Raw genomic sequence first — 23,547 nt, 5'->3', positions numbered from 1 at the left:
CATACGGACGCTCCTACTCTTGCAGGATCAAGGGTTCCTCTTTTAATGTTTGCAGACGATACTCTAATTTTGTCTAAAACACAAGTTGGTCTGCAAAGAGCTCTCGACCGATTTAGTCTCTTTTGTAATGACCATGACCTTGTAGTCAATGTTGACAAGACCAAGTTCATGGTCTTGCACAAACAAATTTTTTTTAAAGCTAGAGTAGAAATTAATAATTTGTCCCTGGAATAAACTGACTCCTTTACATATCTGGGTGTTACTATGGGCAAAAGGTTGAACTGGAAGCCACAGATGGATCTGTTGGTCTTGAGGCACAACCAACTAGCAGGGGCCCTCTTAAAAGAATACCGGCGATCCCAAACCAAACCAGTTGCTCCGGCTCTAATTATTTACCAAGGAAGGTTAGAGCTTCAAATATTTATGGAGCTGAACTTTGGGGCTTTGAAAATCTAGTTCCATTAGTCCAAGCTCAGTACAAGTTTCTGAGGGCATTGACCGGCCTTCCTCAATCAACACCTCTTAGGCCATTACATGCAGACCTGGGTGGTAATTCTTTTGAGGAGGCTGCGGGTTTTAGACCTCTTGCCTATTGGCGAAGACTCTGGACTACCCCGGAGTTAGCTCCTTATGCACGAGCAGTTAAGTATATTAGAGAAGCTGATAAATCCAACAAAATCACATGGTTACAAAAGATTAAGGCCACTTTATTGGCTATGGGCCTCATCCATTTGTGGGAGGACCCTGAAGGGAATTCTTTCCCTTCCAACATACATTTTAAAGCCATAAACAGGGACATGGTCAGCCAAAAGTCTCTGTCTCTGGTGAATGGTGCTTCCCTAAAAGGTCTCTTTCTGGATCACAAAATTGAATATAGGCTGGAGGCTTATTGGGATACCATCACGAGCCCTGGTGACAGGAAACTTTATCACCAATTTAGAGTGGGCTCTCTCCCCCTAAAATCTTTTACTACAAAGTGGGGGATCAATCAAGAATCAAAATGTCACCTCTGCCCAAGTGAGGAAGAGACCTTACCGCATGTTCTGTTTGTATGCCCTGCGTACAAGGGCCCTCGTCATAAATGGCTTAAGCTGGTTTGTGCTATAATAGGAACAAGATCTTGTCAAACAGCTTTGCGTATCTTAAAAACTGATACTAGTGAAGTCATAGTTATTGCTATGGCTACATTTTGGAGCTGGACGTGGGCCCTTAGAAGGATTAGTTTGCAAGGTTGTACGTAACATGATTGTGTTGAGTGTACTGTGTTTTAGTCTTTTCTAATATATTCTGCTCATAAGAACGAACCGTCTAGCCAAAACTTGTATAATTAGACATCATGTTTTTTACTATGAATTTTTATTTGGTTTTAGGAGGAAAGGATTTACAATCATTTTATTGTTGATATGTGTTTCGAATTTTAACAGAATCCTACCATGATATGTTTAATATTTTTTTAAACAAGAAAAACCTACCATGAATTTTAACTACTTTGTATTGTTATATGTGTCTTTTATGATTATTTATGATGGAATAAAGACAAATTTGAGATTTGAGATTAATATATTATGCCCTTTCTCCATAAGGAAATTAATTGAACATTACCTCCTCGTTAGTCTTCCTCCCCACATGACTAACAAAGTGAGCTTCAGCTCCACACCAGAACCCTCCAAAGCAAAACAAGTCAGCCTCCCATGCCTCCCATCCCTTCCCAATATGGCTGACCCATTACACCCTGACGTCTATAAGAGGCAGGCCGGCCCAACCCTTCAGCCTGTTTTTTTTGTTCTGCAATGCAGTTCCTCCAGAGTACAGGTAAGTGGGGCGAGGTCCTGCTCCAGCAGGTCCCGGGGCCCTGGGGGGAGGCCCTGCTCTAGTGGGCTCACTCACTGGTTCCCCCACCTTCTGGCCCTCACACTTTGGTCTGCCCTGCGCCCCCCCTCCCCATACCTTGTATCTTGTTGCCCTGCTATAGTGGGCTCTGGGGTCTTTGGGCTGTGCCCTGTGGCAGCCCGTCTCTGTGGGGGCGGTTGCGGGCTTGACTGTTTTCTCTGTATGTTGTGATTGACAGCGCAAGGGTTCCCCGGCCCCTCTGATGTAAATATGTGCAGTTGAGGGCGCGGGGCTCGGTTGACTTTCAGACGTGCTTATGTAATGCAGTGTTTTACGCCTTTTTTCCCAGAGTTGAGGTGGGCATCCTGAGGTTCTGCTCCTCCCCCACATCTGGTGGCGATCTGCCTGGCTCTAGCGGGCTCTGGGGCATGGGGTTGTCTTGCGTGACCCTCTGAGTTTGTGGCAAGTTCGCTGGCGCTCACCAGGCGGTGTTGTTGAACGGCGGCATTTCCTACTTCGGGTGGTGCAATGAAGCGCTGCAAACGATTTGCATGTGCGACGATGCCTTGCTCGAGGTAGCACTGGGTGAAATTGGTCTGCCTAAAGGTTAGAATTTGTTTTTGACGAGTAGCGCTTACAACTGCTGTCCCACGGGCTGCACAGCCCGTGGGACACTACCGCAGCACTGGTGGCTCAGTGGACTAATGCATCCGCTATGAAGCCTCATACTCGCCTGTTCGAGTCCCGGTGTCTCCACTCAGTCATTCGTCCTTCACAGGTCGTTGGAATGTTTGTGTTGGATAACATTTTAGCATGTTTTGTTAAGCGCCAATATGTCTTGTCTCATCCTTGGTTTAACTGTCAGTGGGAGCGGGCGAGTGTTGTTGTGCTCTTGTCTCAGCTCGGATGGGAGTCTACATCTATATTTGAACTTGTAAGGGGTCTCTGCCACTTGTGGCTGCGTGTGATCTCCATTTCCTTCCGGGTTTTTTTTTGTTCATCGTTTGGGGTTTTTTGTCCTTACGGTTGGAGCGGTCGCTCTCAATGCTGGGGAACCGTGTTCTGGTCTCGGCAGGGACGTCCGACATCTTGTGATTCTGGACAATTTATTGTTTCTCCCTGGTGCTCGTGTGAGGCGCTCTGTTACCTTCGGGTCAGGTTCGCACTGTGTGGTACTCTGGGTGAGACTGTCGGGCGTGGTTGACTGAACACGTATGCAGTAGCGTAACATCGAAGTTTTGCTAGGAGTTAACTGCATTGGACGTCCTTGGCGCTGGGGGACTGGGTTCCAGTCTTGGTCCCCCGTCTCTGTGCACTTCACTTGTTCTCCCAGTATTGTGGGTCATTGTTGGGGTCTCCTCTCTCTGAATTTACGCTGTGGGGGCCTGTGTTCTTTGGTCTCAGGCTCTTCTCTTGGCACCACTCACCTTTCTTTCGTCTATGGGTGTTGATTGTGGGCCTTTGAGTAGCGGTGGAGTTCTTCGGTGGCAGGATTCCTTTCTGGGTGTCCGTGCTCATGTGGTTCCCATGTTAGATGCCCTGTTACGTGCTCTGCTTGACACAGTTTAGCCCTTCCGTGTGTTTTCTCGGTCTTTCTTCTTTCTGTGTTCCGTAGGCTGGTACTCAGTTCCTCTTGTTGAGCCATGTAGTTGCTGGTTGCTCACACTTTCTTGGGCCTTTGGCCCAGAGAGGTGTGTGTTTCCCCTTCCCTGGCTTCGCTTCCGGGTTTTGGGTGAGTGGTCTGTCGTGGTCGGTCCTGGTTGGTGTGAGATTCCGAGGGCTGTGGGCGCTTGCATGTCTGTGGGTGGTCCTCTGTTGGCTACTGTTCTTCCTTCTTGGGCTGCTTCTGTAGACTCCATGTGGCATTTGGCTTCTGCTCCTGTTGCTGGAGTCTGTCTTTTCTTGCCATGGGCCACGGCGGTGGTGTTCCCTCCGCCTCCTGCTCCATGGTTAGGCGGGCGTCCCTTGCACCCTCCGCCGCGTCGTGTTGTCACTGTTCTCTGCTGGTGCAAGTGGTGCGTGTTCCCTTCTACGGCCTCATTCTGAGGTCTCTGGTGGTACCAGATTGCCAGTAGTTGACAATGTTGTATTCCCCGCACGCTTCCGAGCACAGGTTATGACAACTATTTCCTGGTGATATTTTTTGTTGGGACGTGAGTCCCTTGCTCACTTTTCCACTGATTCAAGCAAGCCTGGCTGAAGACGGCTGAAGTGCCAGAAACCGGTCCTAGGAAGCTTGTTTCCGGGCCAGGGAAGGCATGGCTTGGCAGTTCGGGCTGGACTGTTCACATAAGGCACAGGGTCAGACTGATTTGCATATGGCCATGTCTGAACTGGGGTGGCAGAGTGGGCTAAATAACGGTGATGGATTAAACCCAGATCTTTTGACTGGGTGTGAGTGTTTGATTGGTTCAGATGCTCCGTCCATCACCACCCCCTTTTGTACCGCTGGGTCCAATATGGGAAGGCATGGTGTGCCAATTTATTCGATGGATTTAGGCCCAGGTCTCTGTACCAGGTGGAATGCATGAAATTGTTCTGCTTTCTGTCCATCATTTGTTTTTTTTGCATTGTCACCCAGAGTGGGTTTGCCTAGTCGTGGATCCTGTACGCTCCTTGGCACTGGTTTCTTGCAATCCTGGCTGATTGGGTCCGGTCCCTCGTGGTGCTGTGGCTCTGTGGTTGGTCCCTCCCTTGAGTGGCTGTCCCCCTTCGTCTGGTTTTGTGTGGCCCCCCGGCTGTTCATGTCTGGGTTGTCTGCCCTGCTGTGTTCCTTCCGTAGGTTGGGTTTTGGACTTCTTGTGCCTGGGTGACTGGTGATGCTTGCCCGGTTCTCTCCGTTGGGGGTCCTCCCCGTCTGGTTGGTCCCGGTGCTCTGTGGGTTTTCCTGACTTCACCTGTTCCCGTGGGTGACCCTTTTCTTGCCCTTGTGGCTCCCAGTCTGCCAGTGCGGCCGGTGGTCTTTGTGTTCTGGTCTCCCCTTGATGGGTGTTGGGGACCTTTTCGCCCTGTGGGGCATGCATGGGTTCCCGGTCTGTGCGGCAGTTTTTTATACTGGGTAGGTTGGTAAGCCTTTTGACAGATTTCTCGTCTGCGTTCTGTTGCCCGTTTCTTGGCTTGTTTTCGCCCCTGCCCCGCAGGGGCTTCTTATTGCTCTCCTGAGCGGTTTGTGCACTGCCTCATTCTCCGGGGTGTTGTGAGCTTGCCTCGGTCACTTTCTTCCGGTTTGTGTCGCAAGGGCTTTTTCTGCCTTCTTTTCCGGGCTCGCAGCTTTGCATCTGGGATTGGTGGCCTGGCTGGGATATTTGGCCTGTTGGTGGGGCCTGCCTGGGTGCTTCCTGCTTTTGCCCCTGTGGATGGTGGCTTTTATTCACACAGTGCTTGTGTTGTCCGGGGGTGCTGGTTGTCCCGGTTCTCTTCCACAGTCAGAGCCCGGCACTCCCTGTATTGGATTCTCTTCTTATGTGTACCTGTTTTTGGAGTACTGGGTCCTCCCGGCTCAGGTTTGACCCCTAGGGGTGTTGACATTTCTTGGGCTCGTTCCGACCGGCTCATCTGTTTTTTCTCGCCTTTTGGTGGGCTGCTCCATGTGGCCATGCCTCTGTGTTCCCTCCAGTTCCTGTCGGATCTCCGTTATTCAGCTGGGTCGGTCCTAGGTGTTGGTTGGGTATTTGGCCTCCTGGGTGCTCGCCTCGGCGGCTCAATTGTTGCATGTGGGACATTGCTGGGGCGGTTTGCTTGACCCCTACTCTGGGCTGTCTGACTCATTTATTCTGCGTTCCCCTTCCTTCCGGGTTCATTATGCTTTCTTGTGCCTGTGGTCCACCTTCCTGTTTGGGCCTTGGTCTTGGTCTTGGTCCTCTTCGGTGCCCTTGATGGTGGGGTCACTTTGTTGTGGTTTCTTGTGGCTCCCGGCGACTGTTTTGACTTGAACCTGCCTGGGCTTTATCGTTGCTGTCGCGCTCCCTTTGGGGATCCTTGGGGTGGCTGTGGTCCGTGTCCCACCTGCCTCTCCTTGCTCGTGGGGTTTGGGTGACCTTAATTTTTTTTTGTTTGGGTAGGGTGCTGGTTTCCTTTTCTGTACCTCCGTACGTTCTTGCGGTTTCTGCCGGTCTGTCCGCCTTTGATTGCCTCCGGGCCTGGGGGACTTTGTTTTCTTCTCCCCTCGGTCCTTTGGGGGTGCTTCGGCTCTGTTTTTCAGTTCCTATAGTGCCCCAGTGTCAGGAACTGTTTGAGTTTTTGCTCCCCTCTCGCGTGGGCTGTCCATTGAGCGGCCTTGGTTTCTTTGGACCGGCTTGCTGCTTTCTGTTCAGGGGCCTGTTTTGCGGTTGCTTTTGGCTCCATGCGGTCTGGTGCCATGCCTTCTCTGTGCTCCTTCGATCTTTGGTTGGGGCACATTTTATGGCGGTGCTTCGTGGCTCGGGTCCGTGTTCTTCGGCCCTCCCGGTGTCTTTTTGTCCTGGGCTGGTTCTTCCTGCTAGTGGTTGTCTCTTTTGGGTGGTTCTTCTGCTCGTCTGACCTGTTGGGTTTGCCCTCTTCCGTGGGGTTCCCATTCAGGTCCGTTGGTTTCTTGTGAGTTTCCCTGAAACCGCTTGGCTTTGGTATATGCTCACTTTGTTAGTCATGTGGCATGTAAGACTAACAAGGAGGTTATGCCCCGGTTACTTACCGGTAAACTTCATTACTCCGAGTATAGTCTTCCTCACCACATGAGTTCCCATCCCTCCCTCCCTGTCTGGCAATTGGCTTCAAGTTTTTCTGCTTGGTATTTCAGGCTGGAGGGCTGGGCCGGGCCCGCCTCTTATAGAGGTCAGGGTGTAATGGGTCGGCCATATTGGGAAGGGATGGGAGGCATAGGAGGCTGACTTGTTTTGCTTTGGAGGGTTCTGGTGTGGAGCTGAAGCTCACTTTGTTAGTCATGTGGCGAGGAAGACTATACTCGGAGTAATGAAGATTACCGGTAAGTAACCAGGGCATTAATGAGGGTGAGATCCCAAATCGTTCATCAATTGTAACTTGCTTTAAAACACTTATGGCTATTTTAGATATATTATTTATTTGCTTACTTGTGTTTATGCCATTTAACAATGAAACAAATACATCCAATATTAGCTGGAGTATACGGTTTTCAGTGGGTCTAGTACACATTTTATTTGGTATTTCAAAATATTAGTTTTAATGAGAACATAGCAAAGAATAAAATACTTTCAAAGTTTAAATAAAGTAAAGGAGACTAAGACAAAATCAAGCACCTACATTTAGTTTTAGATGAAACTCTCCTATGCGAAGAATTAAATGTCATGTCACAATATTCTAACCAATCAAGAACAGTTTTGCGTTTGCAATAATTATTATGCAATTAAGAAGTAAGGATTGTTTAAGCTTAATCATGTAAATAAAGGAATGCAATCTTTGGCAAAATCAGGTCTAAGCTCTGCTAACTGTCAAAATATATTTTGGAGACAATGTTTCAACATTATAGTGATAGCACAAAGCTCTAACTAATCATTACTCTTACACAGCAAAAAGTAACATATCTGTTCGTTATCTGCTATGCATGTCAATTGAAATAAATTGTATTTGTTTCTCCTGTTCTTGTGATGCTAAAAGCCATAGAAACAAATACGTGCTGTAGTAGTTGGGCCTTCATAGAATTCAAAAGTCCCAGTAGGAGGTTTAGTATGAGGTTTAGTTGCTAATGTAATTTTAGAGGATCCCAACAGAATGAATGCTAGCTAAACCAACCACCATGTTAGTGGATTAATCATTTCAACAATTGAAAAGAATGTTGTCAAAAGCTGCTTTGTATACTTCATTTAGGTAGAAATGTCCATGGCTAAACATGATGGAAATGCAATGTTACTGCACAATATTCCTATAGACAATATGTTTTATCTGCTTTGCTACCTTACTATGTGCTGTTTGGTTGTCTACTTTTATTGATGCCATAAACACAGACATGCACAAGTAATTGGAACCTTTCCAAAAGCATGACCAATTTGACATCTGTGGTAATGATATTAAAAAATGTGGTATAGATTGAAGTTGGTTAACAGTCATGCTATTGTAACACTTGGTGATCGTAAAGACAATATAACTATGAAAATAACAATAATTAATAATAACAATTTAATTATAGAAAATAAATCTTTGTAAAATCAGATTATTAAAATTCCTTTCTGTTAGAATTTTTCAGTACCAACAATGAAACAAATACACAGATATGACAACATGTTGTAATAAATTGTTTCGATTTCCAAAAAGAAATCTGTTTAACATTAGTGCTTCTGACAGTCCAAAATCATTTATCAATTGGAACTTGCTATATAACAGTCATGGCTTTTTAAGTATAATATTTGCTTACTTCTGTGTATGTAAATAAAGTAACAAACAAATACATCCAACATTAGTTGGACTGTGTAGGATTCAGTGGGTCTAGTATGAAGTTTATTTGGTAGATGAAAATATTGATTGACATGAAAATATGGCAAAGAATAATAAACTTTCAAAGTTCAGTCCTATGAAAATAGGAAAAGAGGCCAGCAAATGGCTACATTTAATTTTAAATCAAATTTCTATTACATGATTTAAATGTTATGTCCCAATATTCTAACCAATCATTTCCATATCCTTTAAAGTAAGAACAGCTCTGATTTTGGGATAAGGATTATGCAATTGAGAAGTAAAGATTTTTCATAGCCTAAATGAATAAATAAAGGAAAGTAATTTTTGGCAAAATCGGTATAAGCTCTGCCAATTGTCAAAATGTCTTGGAAGACAATGATTAAAAATTACAGTTTTATGACACAAAGCACTAACTAATCAAAACTGTTCAACAACAAAAACAAAGACATTTGTTTGTTTTCTGACCGGCATAGCTATTGAAATAGATTGCATTTGTGTCTCCTGATATTTTGACGAAATAACCCATAGAAATTCATAATTGCAGTATTAGTTGGGCCTGTATAGACTACAGTGGTTACAGTAGGCGGTTTAGTAGCTATATAAGAAAAAGGATTTAAGTGAGAATAAGCAAACACAATGAACATGTTCATAGTTCATACTCATTTATAGGAAAGAAGACATTGGCAAAATCAGGTTGCTAAATTTCTTTTTAGTTAGAATTTTTTGTGGTATAAATAGAGCAATGCTCGAATCATAAGACAATTTTCTAACTAATAAGTTCCCTTCTGCAAAACCAAGGACAATTTCACAATAATAAGAATGTAACACACTCTTTTTATGCTAGGCTCTTTAGAAGTCAATCAATGTGAAAACAATTGTTCCAATTCTAACTCATGACAAATGTTGTAAATAATCACATTTACTAAATAAAGCAAGGTACATTCATGCATTGGTGCAAATAAGAATTCAAAATGTGAAATGGCATTATAGGTAATTTCATGAAACACAGCTATGTTAGCATATGTTGTTTGCTTCCTTGCTTTTATTAGTGCTATATATGATTGAAATACAATTTTAACACCAGTAAAACCTCTTTAAAATTCAATGTATGTGTTCAGAGATATAGCTGTTAGCTAGGTTGTAATTAGGGTGGGTGGAACTTACGGATTTCACTCTTCAGAATTCTGTGCACTTACTTAAAAACTCTGCAAGGTTCTGCGAAGTTCCGCCAACGGGCAAAAATATGCACATCACGCTGTGTCTTAACAACTGTAGCGCGAATGGTACCATTCGGAGTGCAAAAGCATGCGGCCATTCAAGTTGATTTTGCTGCCCCTCGAGCAGAAAATCTACTCAAGAGGCAGCCCTCTGACTGCAAAAGCGTGAGACTGCCAGCTTTGGAAAATCTCACCAGAAGTCCTCCAAGCGACTGGAAATCACGTTAAGGGTGCCAAATATCATTTGCGATTGCTCACCAGCTTGCATTTCTGAAGCCTTGTGGGAGAAACAAATTTGTCATGCAGAGATTTGTGGAATTCATCCAGAACTCTCATTATAAGAGTGACACAAGTTGCCAAACTCTGCCATTTCTGCAAGCGGAATGAAATGTTCCGCCTGGGTGTAGTTGTGATCATACCATAAAGTAAAAGACTATATTTTTCAAAGTTTGACCTTTGATATAAAGGGATTTAAAGTGTGGCAAGATATGCATGCTAAATTAGCTTTTAGCTAGAAATCTACTGTGCCAAAAATTAACCAACTTGATTGTTTTGTCACAATTATCTTCCTTTTCAATTCCCTTCTCCCAGAAAAATACAAATTTTATGTTAGTGACAACGAGAATGTAACTAAGAGGAAATATTTCATAATATCATAAATTAAGCACAGCAATAAAATCCTTTGTAAAATAGTGTTGCTATTCTATTTTGGATCCGGTGACATGTGTCATAAATGTTGTAAATTCAATTCCATGGCACAATGTTCCAGTCAGTAAATTGATTTGTACAACACATTTACAGTTTAAAATTTTCACTAACAACACACCAAATTAGAACAAATTGTAGGACATTATATATAAAACAACAATGTGAAATCTCATTAAGACAAATTAACTTGTCAATTCAATTAAACCATGGTAAGGACATGCTTGTTCTCATAACAATCAGAAATATTTCATAAATATTTCATAAATTGTAGTTAGTAATATAGCTGTTTGAACACATCTAATTTTTCCTCAATTTTATTGATACCACGATTAAAACTTGCAGAGAATTCCTGGATCTTAGAGGTGAGCAATTCTAGAAAAGGAGGATCCTCAAGCACGAGGGGGGAGCCACCATGTGGGTATTGGGAAGGAAATTCACCCCAATGGAGTCCTGCCACCAATAGGTAATGTTCGATCAACTACCTGCTAATATAGTCTGGGCCATGGACAAAGTGGCACAGGGACCGAGAGCAAACTATGCAATCCAACTGTGTGTAGACTTTATTTAATGGGAAAGTAAAAGGAGTAGAGGCTGATGCCCGGGTTGTGGTGTCTCCAGAATGTTAGAGAGCTCCCATTGCTGCAGCCAGGCCTGCAAACTCATTCCATTAGTAACTGTGGGGGTAGAGGGCAATGGCAGATCAGACTGGTCCAGTGCCGGGTCCAGGACTGTATTGAAGTCACCCCCAATCAGCCATGGCAGGTGGGTCAACCTGGGAAAAGAGCTACAGGTACCCAGGGACTAAAAAACAAATGAGGCACAGAGGCTACCAGGAACAGGAACTGCCCCTCTTCACCTACTTGGCTAGTGGAGCCTAGAAGAGTGATCAGGCAATTAGCAACACACGCTCTAGGTGGGGCCCTGCAGGTGAGCACCACTGCTATATCCCACCATATGGCGGCCTTCAGTTGAGAGCTGCGGTAGGTGTTGGTGCTATCAACTCAGTTCAATGCCATCTCCCACCACACATATATGCATACAGACTCACCCAGACCTTTACTTCCACAGAGGTAGAGCCATTGATAGAGGAGATGTGGAAAAGCGACTGCCTTTCCAACCAACCTCATGAGGGCCTTTGACGATGTGATGAACATAGGTGTGCAATGACAGGGGCTGCGGTGCCTCTGCCCCAGTTACATGTGACAAGCTGCCCCTTGTTCCAATGCTTGTACACAGGCTCATCATGGCTGGTCCCCTTGAGGTGACTACTGTTGACCGCAATATGGTGATGGAGCGTTCCTTCAGTCATATACTATCCAGCCCCATGGAGGCTTGGACTTGCTGGATGTGCCTGAGGGGGGTGCTAGTGCATTAGTTTTACCACAGCACACTGCTCCATACCACATGCCCCCACTTATGTACATGCTGCCACACGACCTCGGCTATCCATAGCAAAAAAACAAACAGATCCACATCTGCTAACATGACCAGATCTTTAGGGGTTACCTTGGGCACTACGCACACTACCAGCAGCATCCCCTTTCTTTGCACCAAGGGTTGGACTGGATGACTGAGCTGATCACCATATTATGTAAGACACATGCCATCTTGTTTGGGCTCCAGCTCTACTGCAATCATGATAAAACAGAACACTGTCCCACCACACAAAGGATAGTTGCTAAACTAATTTAGGGGACAGCAAAGCTGATGCTAGTTCAGAAGGAGTTGCTATCAATAGACATCACTGCTCATCTCAATTTCAAAGGCAAAGACATCCTAACTTCTAACTCTTTCCAAAGAGGTGGCTGGTGCCAAAGGCAAATTACAAATAGATTAGATGGTTGAGGAGCAAGCTATCACTATGAAGGCGCTCATGAAGTGACTAAAAGATTCAAAAGCTCAATGTACACAGCAGAAGCGTCCTTGACTGCTACAATGTACAAACCAAAATCAGTACATGCCGAACTGTCTACTTTCAAATTAAACTTGACTTGACAGACGCCAGGATAACAACAGTGTAGGGCAAATTTTAAAACTACGCTGACTGGGGGCATGAAATATGGATTTTGCAATAAACAATGTTCATTTGTCGGTGTGCTTGAAAAGGAAGAAGGAGATGATATCCAAGGTTTTTTGAGTAACTTTCTTCGATGCCTACTCAATATGGAACTCCAAATTCTCTTGGAATTGGAAAGGGCTAAAATAAGGCAGGATGGATACATCAAACTGCTCATTAATGATTATAATGTTTTTTTTATGCTGTACTCAAGCCCAGCAAATTTTAAGACTAGCACGCATCCATGGCCCTTTCACTCACAAGCACTTCTCTTATAACACTCATGTGCTACGTTGAAAATTCCTCTTTCTCCACACACTACTGAAACGGAAGAGGATTCTATACAAATTGCTGGATCTGGCCAGGATAATCCTGTCTATCGTTGGATTGACTTGACTCTATAATTCGCAGATTCCCAACAACTGGAGGGCTTTTTAGACACATTAGACCATTCCTCGATGGATACAACAATGCCCCGCCTTGTACACTCCAAAGAGGGACCCCTCCCAACCTTGGGAGTTGCCCCCTCTCAAAGGAATAATGAAATGCAATATTTTCCAAATACCTACAGCTCCCCAAAGGATGTATCAAACTGACCATAAAAAATAACAACAAAAAACGATGGACTGTTAAAAAGCTGAAAGCAGACCCGGATAACTGCCTCTGGTCCTTAACTGACTTATAATATTTTCAGCACCCTGGGCTGTACATCCCTCTCACTCCCCCCTATTTCAAGCAAGTTACGATAGGGACATAGCCCCGGTGACAACAAGGATTGCTCACCCTTATAAAGCTTAGAGCAGTAGCTCTTGAAACTCACAGCCATTGGACTTGGGACCACAGATTCCCTGCACTCCCTTTGTCTTTGCCATCAGCTCCAGAACTTACCCTACTAGAGCAAGTCACTGTATACTCGACAACCAGCTGAATAATATTCCTCTCTGGATTGTCTTCGACCCTCAGCGAGTCTACTTAAGTTGACCCAAATCCATGATCACACCCCTCTTGGTGTTGTCACTTAATGTACATGGCACAAAAGGATATATGTGGCACAAGAAGATTCTAACATTTTAAGCATCAAAGAAACCAGATGTAGAGTTGACTCATAAGACACACATGTCCCCAATGGAAAGAGGCAGGCTAAGGAAATACTAGGCTAGAAAAGTGATTGCCGCCTTAGGCACAGGACCCCAACTACTGCAAACCACACCCACATTGCTGCATAGCTGGAAAGGAGGGGTGACTGTTTTTCTTCACATATGCTTTGCAGTAAAAGTACAAAACACCTGGCTCGACCCCTAGGTATATATGTGTTTGCACAACTCATGTTCCATTTCCAAACATATGTGGTGGGTTCCATCTACACACCAGCAGGTAACAAGAAAGATTTCTTTTCTAAACCTAACAGAGTCCTGACTGAGGGGGGAAAACACACGTTTATAGTAGATGTTGACTTGAAGCTTGTCTCTGATCCTGTTCTGGATTACTCTAGATGTCCAAACACTTGCCACATAACTGAACAGGAGCCCCTCTGTGACATACGCACCAATCATAGGCTGGTGGACCTTTGTAGACTCACTCACCTGACTGACAAGGATTACACTTGCTACTCATGCCCACATAATATAGAATCCCAAATCAATGATTTCCTTCTCAGCCCCTCCCTTCTGCCGAAGGTTGTCTACCTCGTGATAGGGGTGCAATATGTTTTGGATCATGCCCCAATCTCTCTATAACTAGACTGTCATCTTCAAATGTCCAATGACAGTCTGGAGAATGAATACCCATAGTTACAAATTTCCTGAGAATAAGCCGAAACTGTTGAGTTACCTACAGGAATGTGTAGATCACAATGAGGGTGCAGTATCTTCTCCATATGTCCTATGGGCAGCAGGTAAATCCTAAATGAGAGGCCTGATGATCATGGACCTGATGGCAGCGGAGCAAGAAACCCAGCTATGTAGGCTTGCCCTACAAGAAGAGATTTTATTTATGACCCATTCATTTTGGAGAGCACACATGCCTGTGAATCTCTGCTTACTCACAAACAAAAGGTTTGAGCAAAACTTCTTGTTTATGATGACTACTGGAAAGGTCTTTCAGATCTTAAGGAGCCACCACTATGAATGAAGAAAAAAGGCAGCAGATTACTTGCCCTCCAACTGGAGTAATGGGCTGCACAATCCACAAGGCCCACTATATGCAGATGATAAGGCAGACTAGACACTCATCCGACAGCCATTGTTACAGGTATTTCATGGCACTACGCTGCCCCTATATGGCAGAAGTCCCAGATGATAACGATCGGGAAATCTTGGTTTTCTGAAACCTTCCTGTGTCATCCCTGATGCTTGACAGTCAAGTAGATTGTGATATAGAAATAATAAATGATATAGTCTCTGAAGCCATTAAAGCAATGCCAACAGGCAAGGTGCCAGAAACGGATGGATGTTCCCATATAATCCTATAAAGTCACAGCCAAACAGATGGTGCCATTGCTGGCAAAGCTGCTTAGAGCTGCCAATTCACAAGCTCCCCCATTACTAGAATTTACCCTGGCGTTAATAAAGCTGATACCAAAGCCGGATAAATACTATCTGCATGGCGAAAATGACCATCTAATTTCTTTCATCAATTCAGGTATGAAGATATTTGCCAAAGTCCTTGCCAATAGATTCAAAAAGTATATCCCCTTTCTCATCCATGTCAATTAATTGGAATTTGTCCCGGGACAATCCTCACACTGTCCCACCTTCTCTGGTCCACCAAAAATGATAATACTAAACAGATTGCCCTCACCCTTTGTGTTGAAAAGGCTTTTGATCAGGTGGAGTGGGGCTACCTCTACGAGACTGTGGAGCACCAGGACCTGCATTCCTTACATGGCTCTGATGTCTAAAGTGTACATCAACAGCACTAATTAGCTGCAATTGCTTTGGATTTACTCCCTTGGGCATCAGCAGGAGGACAAGACAGGGGTGCCCGCTCTCCTCCCTGCTTTTTATCTTGGCCTTTGAACCCCTCACGATAATTGTTCACAAACTACCAGCAGTGGAAGGAATACCTATGCCAGCAGGGAACTTGAAGCTAATGCTATATACCGATGATATACTGCTAACGCTATATTCTCCAGATGTTTCCAAACCAGCTGTAATGAAAATAGTTGATTGTTTCTCAATCTGTAACAGCTGTTGAATCAACTGGTCCAAAAATAAGGCCTACCCCATGAACCCAGTCCCAATAGTACATAGATTGCACAGCCTAGTGGCTGATGGCTAAAAATGAAATATCTTGGAGTCTTAAATCAACCTAATTCATATTGCTTGGTATCCAACAACATCAAATCTCAAGGATCAGATGCAGTGAGATTTCAAGATATGGCAACATCTACAACTCTGACTGTGGGGGAGGGTAGAAACCAACAAGGTAGTTGTTGCCTACAATTTTAATTCTGCCTTTAGCATGTTTCCAATGTTGTATTCTCTGCCAAATCTAAGTCATATAGACTCTCAGATTAGGTGATACATTTGGCAATGAGATGGTTCAAGACTCTCAGAATCTCAGCTCTATGTGAGCACCATGTCTGGAGGACTCAATCTCCCCAGTCTTGAGACGTACCACAAGCAATCTACTTATCCCAGTTCACCTATGACTTCCAACCTACTCTTGAAATACCTGACTGGCTACTTCTAGAGAAACACATTGAGGAAGGAACAACAATTTTTCTGTGGTGTATAAAAAAACCATAACACGAATGACAAGCGCCAATGCAATACTTCAAGGAACTCTAAAGATATGGGTAGTAGGTCACGGAGCTCTCAAACTAAAGGGATTGATCCACTCCTCTGTCCTGCTCTGGCGCAATGTTTAACTTACCCTCTAAGAAAAGCTGCTTGTGTGACCTAGGAAGGGTAGCAGATCACTGGAAAATTTGATTTGGAATGGGTACTTAGTTACATTTGCTGACCTACAGGAATACCATCCGGAACAAACACAATATCTACAATATCATTGTTAGAAACCGAACTGTTGGTTCAATGGGGTTGAACCTTGTTCAAGCAACAGGCTCAATGACTGTCAGGGTGAACCACAAAAATCACCAAGTTAATCTGTGCTTATCCATTGGGTAGTTTGGCACACAAGCAGTCAGACTCAACTAAGTGGCAATGTGTACAGTATTTATACAGCACACAAACAGTAATAAAGTAAAACACAACAGAAGACAAATCCCACATAAATTAAGAAAAAATAGAATGAATGTTAATAAATTATTTGAAGCAAAAATTACAAAAATCAGTAGAATTCAAGTTAACTAGCGTTGAAAAGACCAAAGCGCCAACCACAGACATCTAGTCAAGCAAGATTGAGTTGGACTTAGAAGAAATTTCAAAGAAAAATGGTCTATGAATATAAAGTTCAGTGGGGCAAGGCTGCAGGCAGTGTCTGAGGAAGTGACGTTGTAGTAGGGGAGCAACTGGACAAAGTTGAGGGGAAGGTTTCTATGTTAAGAGTTAGTCTCTTTTTTGGACTTCAAATATCTCCATCTATACAAAGCAAGAGGCTGTAGCCAAAGATGATTTTCCAGGAGCTCAGATGCACCTTTGGAAAAGGCTGCTGAACAGGATTTGCTGCTGCAGGACTGGAGGTGCACCTTGGGCGAATCAACAAGCAGGTTGGTCCCAGTCTTCCCTCAGTTCTCAGAAAAGTTTTAAGCCAAATGTTTCGGAGTCCCACATTTTAGACTGTAGCTATCAGGACATCTTTAGCATACAACCAATGTGCCCAGAGTGATGGGACACCACTTGGGAGTTCAGGATGCACTCATACTGGGTCAGGCACAGGTTCAAATGGTGAGAACCTTTTGAGTCCCTGTAGCTCTGAACAGGAGGCTAACAAACTAGCCTTTGGAGTGATCACAGCACCAGGAAGTCCTCTGATAGTTCTTGTGCAGGTTCAGGAGTAATCTGAGGAGTTGGTTTGGGGGCACTACTTTTAGACCCAGTTCTAACTTTGAGTTTGGGAGAAGTTTCTAGTGACTTCTACTTATAAAGTGCATGAATTTCCTGACTCCCCTGCTCTGTATCCAAAGTGGCAATGTGGAGGTGATAAGCCCATTTTGTGAAGGCAGAGCACTGCCTATACAGTTGCAAGTGGGGCTGTGCCCAGCTCTGCCCCCTCATCCTGCCAGCAGATGACCCATTCAGGCTCACCTAAACCCTCTATTGTGTGACTGTCTGGGAGTATTTCACAAAGTGCAACTGTCAGTTCTACCCAGTCATGTGACCCAGGAGAGGCTGCAGGCACCAAATGGCTAAGGACAGGAAAATGTCAACTTTCTAAAAGCGCTATTTTCAAAATTCGAATGTAAAGTAAGTCCTGGGCCAGAACTACGCTCCACCAGTGGGGTGTGCAGAGATTTTGCCTACTCCGCGTTCTGTGTAGAACGTAGAGTAAAGGGCAAAATTCCTACTCTGCAGCCCAGCCCCTGCCTCCACCCCACCTATAATGCGCAGTTTTTACAAGATGATGGACCCAAGTAGGAGAGAGTAGGAGAGTGTAGGCGAGGAAGAGGAGAAGGGCAGCCCTGAAACACCAGCAGTACTGGTATGTGTTTATTTTTTTGTTTTTAATAAAATATTTTTCATTTTTAATAAGCGGGGTGGAGGCGGGTAGTGGAAAAGAGCGGAGTTTGTTCCTAACTCTGTGGACCTGCACATAGTCCCGCTCCACCAGCTCCGCCCGGGGTTAATGGAAAGTCTGACAACCATTAAAGAGGATTTTTCATTACAGTTTCATAAATACCAAAAATTAAATGATTATCTGTCTTTAATCTAAAGTTTGCACTTAATAAATATAATAAGCCAACCCATGTCATCCTATGGGACAGATAGGCCCCACTGTAGTGAAAAATGAATGTAGCCATTTTTCACTACCAGTGTAAAACTTAAAAGTACATCTCCACCCTTTTAATATCAATGCACTCTACCCAGTGGGCTACCTAGGGCCTACCTTAGCGGTGACTTACATGCAATAAAAGGGGAGTTTATGGATGGAAAAGGGGGCTATGTTGCCAAGTCCAATTGGTAGTTGAAAACTCACTTCAGGCTACAATCCCAGGCTGGAACTTTTTTCAAGGTGCTACGTAAGTATGTGGGACAATACGTGCTGCAGGTCCACTACCTGAATTTACAGGCCTTGAGTATATGGTCTACTACACTACAAATGGAGGTAAGGAGGCAAAAGGCTTGGAGGAAGATGACCCTAAGGCTAACAGACCCAACAGCCCCCAATAGATATATTAGAATGTGGAGTTGCTATATTAAAGAATGGATTGTAATCATACTATAAAAGAGAAGCTTTTTTCTTTCATAGTTTAATCTTTTACATAAAGGAATTGAAAGCGTGCCAAGATATGCTTGCTTAATTTTATTTTTGCTAGAAATCTACTGGCCAAAAAATGAACCAAGCTGACAGCTACGCCACAAATCTTCAAACTTTTCAATTACCATTGCTGTTAAAAAGACAATTTTTATATTTGTGGTAATGAGAATGTAACTAAGAGATTAACATATTTCCTAATGAAATAATTTAAATAAAGAAACACAACATTTTGTGAAGTAGGGTTATTACTCTTCTTTTTAAGTTGAGTTATCCTGAGCTGGAAAAGCTGGAAATACAATTTTATGCCACAATGTTCTAACCAGTTGACTCACTTGAACGACAGAAATGACCTTTTCGCATTTATGCTAGTGTAGGAAAGTAGGATCTGCTTCTTATGGTTACCCGCACTTTTTGCTTGATGTTACACTGTTTTTGACTAGTCTGAATGGGATCCTGCTAATCAGGTACCCAGTCTATCTGCATTCCCCCTACAATGGATTGACATGCATTTAGGTACACTCCAAATTGGATACTGGGGTATCCTTAGAAGTCCCTAGTATATGGTACACATGTACCCAGGGCATAGGCACCCCAGATGCCTCCCATGGGCTGAAGCATGTATTATGCCACCCATGAGAGGCCATGCAAAAAAAGGTGCACTCCTGAACGGGTGCCGTTACCGGGACGGTGCAGCCGCGTCACTTTATGTCTGGTCAAGTACAGTAAAGGAAATGATAGAAAAGAGAATGAGTATTAAGCACAAAGAATCCAATGGTCCTTGTATTAACGTCAAGCATGTGAAAGGGATTTGAACATAGTATTGTTTAATGATGTAGCCGATACACGGCATGATGACGATTTTGTTGTATAAACAATAGCCGATACACGGCACGATGAAAAATATGAAATGTTACATGGCATAAAAACAGATGTATGCTGACAAGCCATGAATGAAAATCATATTTAAATGAATGAATTAACAATACAAATACGGATTGCAGTAAATAAATCACTTCTCGGAAGAGAAAGTACCACTGCAATATGGCGGCTCACATGGAAATGGGGCAGTCCACCTTCTATGTTGGTAATCACGTGATCAGAAATGCTGTGATGAAAGATGAATTTTGTAAATAAAAAACATTTGAAAAAGGCAGTAGCCGAAACGCGTAATGTTTTGCTGAAGAGAAAGATTAAAAAACGGATGAACATAGGCTCTGCGAGTGCCTATCTCTTGTTGTTTGGCGGAGAGTGAGCGAAATATATATATATATATATATATATATATATATATATATATATCTATATATCTATATCTATATCTAAGTAAGGGGTGATTACACCACCTTACCCAGGCTGTAAGTACAGACCTGTGGTGTCAGTTTGGAAGGCTAACCAGAGGTGGCACAATACATGCTGCAGCCGCTGGTAGGCCTAGGGTGCACCTATACCATGGGTACCTAAGGTAACATATACAGGGACTCACAAGGGTGACTCAGTAAACAATCTGGTATGTACCTAAAGTACAAGTACAAAACAGGCTGTGGGTCTGATTAGCAGGTCCACAACCATACTAAAGTCGAAAAACCAGTGAAACACAGCAAAAAGTGGGGGTAACCATAGGAAGCAGACCCTACTCTCCTACAGAAACCCCCACTCTTTGCATTTGAGAGGAGTAAGAACTTACGAGATAAGTTGGTACATGCGAAAGACCCAACCACATTGAGGGATGACCAAATTACCCTCTGTAACACTCCAAGACCAACAGGACACTATGCCTGTGGAAGCTGCGTCGCTTGTCCCTTCACCCTGACAACAAAGGAGGTACAACATGCCCATGGAAGCTGAATCTCTTCTTCAACTGCAACACGGAGAATGTAGTGTATCTCCTGATGTGTCCATGCAACCTGAAGTATGTGGGCATGACTACACGAAAAATTAAGACCCGCATCAATGAACATCGCAGTAGGATACGATGTAAAAAAAAACAACACAAAACTTACCAGACACTTCCTGGAACACAATCATAGGGACACTGACCTCAAGCGGGTAATCCTTGAAGTGATGAAAAAACTAGGCCTGGGCGGTAAATTCCGTTCCGTTCGCCGAATTTGGGTAATTTCCCGTTCCGCGGAAAATGGGAAATCGCCCAAAATCTACATTCCGCGACTTCGCTAAATTTTTTGCTTGTTTGCGTTCTCAAATGCGTGTTCGCAAGATATTTCCCCCCGAGCACACAGACAGCGATTGCGAACAGTAAAAAAGCACAGCGAACAAGCAATTCCGCATGTTCGTATACTTTTCACTTCCCGTCACATTTCAGTTCTTATAAGAATACCCCCACACTGTAACACTACGCTCTTGAGCTCACAATGCGCATGCGCGACAGTTTCATTCTGTGCGCATGCGCTAGAACAGTACGCATCGGGGCTTCCACGCAGGAGCCGTTATCTGGATGCTGCCTAAACTCTCCTTCTCAAACCGGCAGAGGATACGGGCAACGCCTTTCAGACTACACGACCCCAGGCACGCAGCAGAAGCAGCCGGGGTTCCCTACCGGAAACACCATATTAGGCAGGTCAGGCGGCCAGCACAACCATTAACCCTACGTCCTTCGAGACACCAGATCTCTCACACCAGCACTTAATTAGCCTAGTTAGGCGTTAATTAACAAACGCTGACAATATCTATAGCCAAATCACTCTACATCGAGGAGAGGAGGAGCACGCACATAGGTGTAGCAGCGGAGAACGCACCACGATACAGTGAGAGTGTGAATGTGTGAGAGAATGTAACACCAATTCTTTTTCAGGTACTTTCATTGAGAATAGTTTGGAATACCCCAATTTTTTACTCCACTGGAAACTACAAACATCTTGTAAATATATGTCCTTTTGTTGTTTTTTCTTCTCATTATTTTGTTTTGTTCAGCTCTGGACCAAAGGGGTCTCCTGCCCTCACCCTCCTATGGGGCGCTCCGTCCCATCCTTAGGGTAAGCTTGATGGTGAACATCCCATTTCTTCTAGTGCATAGATGTATGACACCATTTGCTGCAGTCTTAGCCACTTACAAATAGCATTCTGTGCATGAGGCTGAAAGGATTCTCTTGTTTTGTGCGATGTTTCGCTACACAATTTTCATGTCCTTTTTTTCAGGCTTTAAATATTGAGGCCATCTCACAGTGGAGTGTGATCCAGCTCACCCCACACAGTGGATACCCTCCTACTACCGTTTGGTAAGAGCGGAGCCCGCAGTCTCTATCACACAGGTCCTGATGAATGCCACGGACCCTACTGGGCCACCTGGCAGAAACATGTCGACCCTTTGATATCGGTGGGGGGACAATTATATCCCCAACACACCGACCACATTTTTAGAACACCATACAGATGCCAGCAATATTAAATTTAATGTGACATCTGTAATGGCTTTTTAACTCACTTTCTTCTGTAAGGGCCCCCACTTAGTTTAGAAGTGCATCCGTGTCGTCAAGTGTATGCCCGCCCTCTATCAAGCCAAATTTTTAGAGGGCGAGGACTGGTCAATGATGAAGCATGACACCAGGTGGTGTACAGGATCAGTCCTTAACTTTTTATGAGATGCCTGCACTCACGAACTAGGAAACACTTGCACCTAGATCCCCCTCACTGGGATCAGCATGCACTTTCAAACTGCCTGAAAGTCTGCACGAGGAGCACATTTGGTGTCCCTGGGCATAGTCCAGCGCAAACCAGTTCTGGAAGCTGTTGGCTCCTGGCGCAAAACTGGACAAAGGGCATGGATGTAACCAAACCCCTGTCCTGATCTTCCCCAGGGAGGGTCCCCAGAATCTGTCCAACCCTCTCCCGTGGTTACAAAAGGGCTTACCTGGCTGTAGGATCGTAGTTTTGACATGAACAAGATTCTGAACAAGAAACCACACGGCATTCGACCGTCTGGACACTCTGGACTTCGCTGGACTACAACTCAGCCTGACTTTGTCTCCCTCTCTGTCCAAAGCATCTTCTGTCCCAGTGCACCATACAGGCTCCAAGCAGAACCTGTGGAACATCAAGGATAACTGAAGTATCTCCCTTGGGGGGAAGGACTCACTCCCATGCATTCGCAGGCACTATAACACAACTGACCGGTCTGCTGATACTGAGCTCCAGCAACACAAAAGGTGGGTTCCTAGGTTCCTTGAGGTCCCGGCAGGAGCAAACGTATGCCAAAAATCGACGCTGAACCAGCTTTTCAGTGAAGAGCTTCCCTCTCACCAAGTTTGAAGGCAGTATCCCTTGTGGGGACTGCATGACCTGAGCCCCTTGCACTGTGTATATTTGCAAGTGCATATGCGTGTTGGTGCACCCAAGCTTTGTGCAATTGGCTGTCAAATGCCCCAACCTCTGTGCACATTTTCTACCAAGGACTTTAGCCCCCTCGCCCTCTGTGCCCTGCAAGCTGTTGTTTCGTAAAAATGCTAGAGGCCCCTACGCGACTCCTGTGCATTCAACCTGCGGGTCCATTTGAGGGAGTAGCCTGATTTTCTTGGGCTCCCATGGTTGCTCCAGGCCTGCACTGACTCCTCTTGCTGTGACGAGTCCTCTGGTCCTTGCTGGGCCAGACCGCAACCTTTCTTAACCCTCTGCATGGGTTGCCATTGCCAAGGCTTGTTGGAGCTCCCGCCGGACACCGATCCCTCAGCACTCGACATTCTTAGTAGGAAAGCTTGTATCTGGTTCCTGGTCATCCTCAACATCTCCTTGACCCTGCAGCTATAGAGTCAAGGTGTCCTTCTTCCCACTTGAAGCACCCGACATCGTTGGGCACTCATCTACCGAGCCCCTGGTCACTCCTGAGTGATCCAGACTCTGTCCCCTCTGCTTTCAGGTTTCTTCCATCAATCATCCACCTGCGGATTCCACCAAATACTTTTCTTCTTTCCTGCAGTAGCATTTCTTTGAAGACTTCCA

This window comes from Lissotriton helveticus, chromosome 1_1, assembly GCF_964261635.1.
Source record: "Lissotriton helveticus chromosome 1_1, aLisHel1.1, whole genome shotgun sequence".
Classification (NCBI taxonomy): Eukaryota; Metazoa; Chordata; class Amphibia; order Caudata; family Salamandridae; genus Lissotriton; species Lissotriton helveticus.
Note: the sequence above shows the minus strand (reverse complement) of the source record.